The sequence below is a fragment of the Trachypithecus francoisi genome, unplaced genomic scaffold (assembly GCF_009764315.1).
Source record: "Trachypithecus francoisi isolate TF-2019V2 unplaced genomic scaffold, Tfra_2.0 Lachesis_group5, whole genome shotgun sequence".
In the NCBI taxonomy this organism is placed as follows: domain Eukaryota; kingdom Metazoa; phylum Chordata; class Mammalia; order Primates; family Cercopithecidae; genus Trachypithecus; species Trachypithecus francoisi.
Window position 1 is genome coordinate 99,695,894 of NW_022681470.1, and position 7,700 is coordinate 99,703,593.

A 7,700-nucleotide genomic window follows, 5' to 3' on the forward strand; every position below is an offset into this window, starting at 1 on the left:
TGGTCAGTCTGGTCTGGAACTCCTGACCTCAGTTGATCAGAAGTAGGTGAGGTCAGCAAACATACCCTAGGAGAGGCTGCACAATGCCCAGAACCGCCGTTGCTAGGCCTGGGGTTTTCTTCTGTAGTGGATACTAGTATTCACGTAGTGCAGGGACAAAACCAATTAGATACTTCTGGGAGTTAAAAAGAGATGAATTTACAGTGCCGTTTGAGAAGGGGTATTAAGGAATTTGCCAGGGTACTGACGCGTGTCAGGTGTAAACCTCAGGTTGAGAGAGAGCTAAGTATTTTCTGTCCGTGAAGGTGAACAGCGAAGGCCTGAAGAAAGAGGGACGGGGGAGGACGCTGGCGCCAGAAATAGGAAAGGGCTGCCTGGGGGCAGGAAGGATGGGTGGGGGTGCTATCTAGAAAGCTGCCTGGCAATGGATGTAGGATGCGGAAGCGAGACATCAAACGAGAAGCTGTCGCTTGAATAAAGTCTGAAGAAAGACTAGACATGGAAACAGCAGGAAATAGTAGGGAGACTGGACCCGGCTCCTCATAAAACTTCCTGCCTTACATTTCAGGGAGGATCGCAGGGCATTTCGGCCAAGACATGTGAGACTGCGGTTCTGACCTGCGGGCCTCAATGACTATGCACTAGGGACCTCGGCGCTGGGAGAGCAGTTCCCCTACACAAAGTAAGTGTGTTATGTATACAACCCAGCGGGGACACTAAGAGCCCCAAAGGTCTTGCTTTCTTCCCAAAGAACAGCGCCCGTCTGCGTAGTTTGTACCTGGCTCTATGAAGTGAGAACGCATTCCCCCCTAGCACAGAAATCCTACAAACTACTGTGGCGGCTGCAGTTAGAAGCAGAAGCTGTATAAAAGGTGACTGGGGGCTAGGGAAAAACACGAAGATTTTTACAGATCGTGAGAACCCAAGACACTATGGACCAATCTCTGCAGAAGGCAGCCCCGCATGGAAAGGGAAGAGCTGTGCGACCTTCACAGTAGTTACCTTATGTTACAAGGGCTGACGCTTCTTTTTTTTTTCTCTGGCAGAGAATTGGCATGTTACTTTACCATTTTTCAGCCTTCCACGGTAAGAAAAACATTTACACGCCACACAAGACACAAACCTTAGTACACAATCTGTTCTTTTAAACACAAAAATTCAGGGGAGAGCGCGAACGCAGTCCCCCACTACCACAAATTATGCAGTCGAGTTTCCCACATTTGGGGAAATCGCAGGGGTCAGCACATCCGGAGTGCAATGGATAAGCCTCGCCCTGGGAAAACCACCTTCGTGATCATGGTATCTCCCCTGCCAGGTAAGTATGAGTTCCTGCACCTCCGCCCAGCCACAGCCTCATATGTCTCACCCTTTACACACAAGATCACTTGCCCCGCGCACTCCCGAGCCCTTCTAGCCCTGGCACACAGCTGGGACTCTCAGGCCCGACCAGCGGTCCTGAACCCGCTCCCACGGCACGGGAACTCCTTCGTGGGAAGCAGCAGGTAGGGAAGCAGCAGCCCCTGCGCTGCCTCATCTACATAGAAGTCGCCCTATCCGTGATGTCACCGACAGTGCCTTTCCCAGTCCCTGCCTTTCTGCCATTGAGTCTAACAACCCGCTGCGGAGCCAGCAAAAGGAAGTGACGTCTGCCTTTCCTTTTTCCCTCCCGCCACCGCATTTGTTTTCTCCCAAAGAAGCTGGTCGTTAGCCTGTGTTGAGTAGCAATCTTTCGGCGACCAGATGGAGCGTGGGAACACTTCTTCAAATAATGGCTTTTAATTCGCAGACTAGAATGTTTCGGATTACAAAAGAAACCGGTTCTCTTCACATCCTTATCCTTGGGATGTAGCATTCGGCTTGAAATTGGAAGCAGTTTAATATCAGAGAGAAACCATATTTATGAAAGTAAAGAGACTGCTCAGATGACTGCAAACCAGCCTTCCTTACTGATTTTATCACTGGTAATGTTATAAAGACAGTTGTCCAGTTTCATGAATCTTGTAGGGTTTTTTGTATTTTTTTTTCCCCAAAGTCAGTATTGTAGAAAAATATGCTGCCCCAGAAGAGATGATTGGACACTCTCAAACGTGGTGTTGGACTTTGTCATCTCTTGTACAGCCATCTCCAGACCTTAGTGCTTACTTCATGTTAGTATTTTATATTCTGCAAAGACAAAAACTAAAATAATCCAAATTTGACAGAAATACCTGGGATACATCTTATTTTACATGGTTAACAAATGTCTGGATCATCTTTTCTTATATTGGATTACAACGCAAGAAACACTGTGAAGTAAGCAAAGTTGGAATGCCCAAGTCAAAGACCATTTGAATATTTCCAAGTAGATTTGAGACAGGAATAATACAGGGTGATCACAGGATAACAAATTCTAGGCAGCAGATTTATCTGACTTAAGGCTATGGGCTCATAAGATGCTGAAAAACCAGTGTGGACCAAGCTAAGTAAGACTGACTGGACCCAATTTGGTGCTGGATTTGACGTAGGTTTTACCTAGGCCCTCACTATATGCTCATTAACATACTAAATCACACACCCACCAGTGCCATGACAGTTCTGAGACCAATGTTTGATGTAAAAATGGATGTCACCACAGTTCCGAGACATCTCCACCTTTACCCAGGAATTGTCATGAATATTCCACTCCTTGGTTAAAGTAATCCATCAACACGAAACCCCAGAACCCATTGTTCTCTCTCGGGTATGCCCGAACTCACCCTTCTTGAGTGTGTACTTTATGCTTTGCAATAAATCTCTTCTTTCACTGTTTGCTGACTCATCCTTGACTTCATTCTTGAGATGGTGTCAAGAGCCTGGACACCACGGCTGCAGTCAAGATCCCACCAGTGTCCGGGGACCTTCCCCAGCCCACCAGTATCACATTCTATTCCATTGCTCAAATCATAAAACATCGAGTGGAGAGTTCTCCTTGGAGACCATAAAGTAAAGATTCTGTAGCATGGCAGCCAGTTAGGCCACTGGAAGGCATGGAAAAATATTGAAAATGAGGGATTAGGTGACAGTATAGTAACTGCTGAATAAAAAATACTTGATCCAGGCCCCATTCCCTGGATACTGACAGGGAGACACATTGTCCAGGTAGCAGTGGAGAAATACTTTCTGGGTATCTGACCAGACTTTGTGGAAAGAACTGGCACCATCCTGCAGATGTAACTGCCTGACGGGTTCTTCCTGACCACTGTACACACAAAATCAATTCACGGAGACCATGGCATTGCAGTAAAGAGTTTCACTGACACAGGCCAGCCACGACATGTGGGAGACAGAGTTATTACTCAAATCGATCTCACTGAAGGCTTGGAGGTAAGGGGTTTTTCAAAGATAGTTTGGTGGGGATGGGGCTAGGGCTTGGGCGGTGCAGATTGTTAGGGATGAAATCACAGGGGTGTGGAAAATGGCCCTCCCGCATTGAGTCAGCTTCTGGGTGGGGGCTAAGGGACTGGTTGATTTTCGAGCCAAATGGTGCTATCCAGTAGTCAGAAATGCAAATGTCTGAAAAGATATCTCAAGAGACCAATCTTAGGTTCTACAGTAGTAATGTTCTTCACAGCAGTAATTGGGGAAGCTGCAAATCTTGTGACCTCTGGAATAATGGCTGGTAATTATTTAACAAGGCATACATCTTAGTAGAATTCAGGCCCCTTTCATCCTTCTAACTTGGTGGCCTTTCATTAGTTTTACAGGGGTAATTTAGTTTTGGGGAAGGTTCTCATTTAAACCAACCTTTTTGGCTGTCCCCAACCTTTTTGGCACCAGGGACTGGTTTCATGGAAGACAATTTTTTCATGGAAGGGGATGGTGGATGGTTTCCCGATGAAACTGTTGGCACCTCAGGTCATCAGGCATTAGTTACAGTCTCATAAGGAGTGTGCAATCTGGAATCCCTCACATGCGCAGTTCCCAATAGGGTCCAAGCTCCCATGAGAATCTAATGCCCATGCTGATCTGACAAGAGGCGGAGCTCAGGGGGTAATGCTTCAAAGCCTGCAGCTCACTTCCTGCTCTTCGGCTGAGTTCCTAACAGGTCATGACCAGTACCTGTCTTGTGGCCCCGGGGGTTGCAGACCCCTGATTTAAACCATAAACGCAATTTTTCCCAAAGATAGCTTGGGAGAAATTGCACAGGAATGAGCAAAGACAGCTAGTCTGTGAGGCTAGAACCAAGATGGAGTCAGCCGTGTCAGCTTTCTCTTATTGTCATAATTTTGCAAAGGCAGTTTCTGAGGGACTACACTGGACACTTGTTAAAAACATCAGACAGATTTTATTGTATGTACTACAGTAGGCAAGAAAGACCAGCAGAGAACTGAGCTCAACCTCAAATACAACAGGAAGAGTTGAAGATTATAGCCAATTGGCAAGATAAGAAAGTTAGTGGATGGAAAATTACTAAGAGGAACTTGATTAGCTATCAAAGGTGGTTGGGAGGACTCTTGCTAAACTAGACTCAGCAGTACTCTTTCCTAAAACTGGACTTGGCAGGCCAAGAACTAATAGAGAAAAGGGCTCAGAGGAATCTACTAAGGTTTGGTCAAAGATGGAGTCCTTGTCAACTCTACATGGAAGTTTCTGCAAATAAAGACCAATCAAATGAAAAAAGCAAAGGCTATTTATTCTGAGCTTGCTATAGCAGGGAGTCAGCCACTGTTACTTGCGTTTTAGCAGAGACTTGAAGGCAGTCAGAAGGGTGGGAAAGCTTTTTAAAAAGAAAGGCTTCAGGTATGCTTGGACTGGAGGCTGTCAGCATGGTGAAGCTGTAGATAGATGGAGAAAATCAAAATATTTTACCCCAGAATATATTTCTTTGGCATATTTTAAGATGGCTGTCAGAGAGCCAGCAAACAGAAGTAACTCTGCAAAACTGTCTTTTGTAGGGGAAATTTTCACCTGGAGAGAATCTGCATTAATCCAGCCCTCCCTTGTCAGGATTGAGAAGTAAAAATAAGCCATAGGCCCTACAACCAACCGAACCAACCTCCTCTTGGCTGACAGGACTGCAGAGAAACCTTGAAAGCTGTTTTTGGCTGTGACAGGATAGGTGGTCGGACATGCCCACTTAAAACCCCTCCCTCACTAACTGCCATTATGAGGCAGGAGAGCAGCAGAGGGAATTGGAAGTTGGATAAAAGGCAGAATGAGTAAAGGCAGAAACAGAAGAAAGGTGATGGGGCAGGAGAGCAAGAAGCAAGATAAAAGGCAGAAGGTGAGCAGCCAAAACAAAATTAAGATTAAAAAATGCAAGCAAAGCCAGGCGCAGTGGCTCACGCCTGTAATCCCAAAATTTTGGGAGGCCAAGGCAGGTAGATCACCTGAGGTCAAGAGTTTGAAATCAGCCTGGCCAACAAGGTGAAAGGCCGTCTCCACTAAAAATACAAAAAGTTAGCTGGGCGTGGTGGTGCACTCCTGTACCCAGGCTACTCAGGAGGCTGAGACAGGAGCATCGCTAGAACCTGGGAGGCAGAGGTTGCAGTGAGCTGAGATTGCGCCACTACACTCCAGACTGGGCAACAGAGGCGACTCTGTCTAAAATAAAAACAAAACAAAACAAAAGAAAACAAACAAACAAACAAAAAAAGCAAGCAAGGACCCCCATTGCTGGCAAGATCCAAACCAGTAAAGGGGCAGCTCCTCAGAGATAGACATGTGCATTCGAGAAAAAGGTATCCTTAACATGACTCTTTATGATAATCAGCTCATTAAAACTCAGGCATATGGACTGCATAACATGCATGTACTTATGGACTGCATAACATGCATGTACTTAAAATTATGGGATGGAGGCAACGTACAAGCACACAAGAGCCAAAGTAACTAAGCAATCCACCTATCAATCTAAAGGCAAACAATGGCTAAAGATTAGGCATCCTTGTGAAGAGAAGAAAAAAAAATCACACATAAAAAGACCCAAAGTACATCAAACTAATATTGATCTCATCTCCCAGAGGTCAGCCCACACTCCCCACTCTGAGAGTGTTACTGTGCTTACTTAATAAACTTTTGCTTTGCTTTGCTGCTTTGTGTGTGTCATGTACAGTTCTTCGTTTGGGACACCAAGAGCCTGGAACTGCACGGCACCATCTGGTAAGAATTAGGATTTTTTTCCCTAAGGGTTAACAAACCAACTCTTTGGAAAGACTTGCTTCACTACTGTTATCAACCAGCAGCCTGATACTTTCCCTCCCTTTTGTGGTTTTGACAAAGCAAGCAAGCAGCATTCCCTCCTGATAAGAGACCACCCACCTAGGAAATGATTCTGGCCAGACTACAGAGGATGTGCAGAGAGGGTTTTCATGTCCTCTGCTTCAGCTTTTGACGTCAGAGGGCCACAAATTCCACTCTCAGATAGCTAATGCCACCATTTTATGAACATGGGCCCCATGGAGAGGCACGAAGCTCAATTGCACATCTGCACATTTTTCCTCTTATAAATATTCATATTGGAATATTATTTGGTATTGCTCCCGTGAAAGATACATTTGCAGAATGTACTCAAATTAGAAGCATTATATAAACACTATAATGTAGCAATGGTGCATCCAGTTCTCTACACTATAGAAATATCTGCGATGTAGACTTTCCACAATGACCAAAGATAAGTATACAAGAATGTTGACTGCAGCATTCTTTGTAATCCTAAAACACGAAACCAACCGCATCCCAAAAACATTTTCTTTTTTGAGATAGAGTCACACTCTGCTGCTCAGGCTGGAGTGTATACCAATCTGAGCTCACTGCAACCTCCACCTCCCAAGTTCAAACGATTCTCCTGCCTCAGCCTCCCGAGTAGCTGGGATTACAGGTGCATGCCACCACACCTGGCTAACAAAAACATTTTGAAAAGGGTTAAATAAATCATGCACAAACTGGGGAACAATACTGTTTTCAAAAATGATGGAGAGGATCACTATGATGATGACTGATTCCACTGGTCACATTATTGATAGAGCAATCAGTAAATCCAGGCACATCCTGGAGATACCACTGGACTCTTACTACTAAAATATGAAAAAATGGAGGCATGTAAATTACTCGTTTAAGCGTATAACTCGCTGAATTAGAATTTTATCACATCAGAAGTGGGTTCCTAGGTCTCTGTTTCAGCATTCCCAAATTACACAGGTGTGCCACTTCAGGAGATACCGGGTTACGAATCTGGTCGGGGAGGTGGGCTGGCCCTCGACATAGATCAGTCATAAATTAGTGGCTTGGTACTCCGGGAAGATAAAATCTTCCCCATTTATGTAGTGATTGACAACGTGTGCATGCTTTAAAAGTTGCAATCAGCGTCCCTGGGTGGGCTCGAACCACCAACCTTTCGGTTAACAGCCGAACGCGCTAACCGATTGCGCCACAGAGACAAGCATTGCTGAGTCTCCTACGCGGTATACGCAGGGCGGACTCACTAAACTTCCTCCGTTCCTTTTATTCTCAGGGCCCGTCCGGAAGGACGACCGAGCAAGGCCTTGGAAAACCAGACAGATTAGAGCGGTGAGTCGCCCTGGTCACGTCGGACACCTGCGTGTTAGGAGATTTTGGAGCCAGACGGAGAGCCGAATGGCCTTCGCATGCCCTGCCCCTCTCCTGCTTCAGAAGCCCCCAGAAACTCCCCGGTCGGCGACCCAGCCCCAGCCGCCTGGGGTCCCAAGGGAAGCTGAACACCC

General features: G+C 45.9%; 2 long non-coding RNA genes and 2 other non-coding genes across 4 annotated transcripts; 1 reads left to right on the top strand and 3 right to left on the bottom strand.

Moving 5' to 3' along the window:
* Positions 1-241: 241 nt before the first annotated feature.
* LOC117075534 lies at positions 242-1,595 on the top strand. Its single transcript, XR_004434036.1, has 3 exons — positions 242-305; positions 569-682; positions 1,381-1,595. It is a non-coding gene; the product is annotated as an uncharacterized LOC117075534 (long non-coding RNA).
* On the bottom strand, positions 1,160-1,323 carry LOC117076888. The gene has a single exon (XR_004434518.1). It is a non-coding gene; the product is annotated as a U1 spliceosomal RNA (small nuclear RNA).
* A 431-nt stretch (positions 1,596-2,026) lies between the features above and the next one.
* Positions 2,027-2,859, bottom strand: LOC117075529. Its single transcript, XR_004434026.1, has 2 exons — positions 2,736-2,859; positions 2,027-2,163 (listed from the first exon to the last, which is right to left on the bottom strand). It is a non-coding gene; the product is annotated as an uncharacterized LOC117075529 (long non-coding RNA).
* A 4,464-nt stretch (positions 2,860-7,323) lies between these two features.
* TRNAN-GUU lies at positions 7,324-7,397 on the bottom strand. The gene has a single exon. It is a non-coding gene; the product is annotated as a tRNA-Asn (tRNA).
* Between the last annotated feature and the right edge of the window lie 303 nt (positions 7,398-7,700).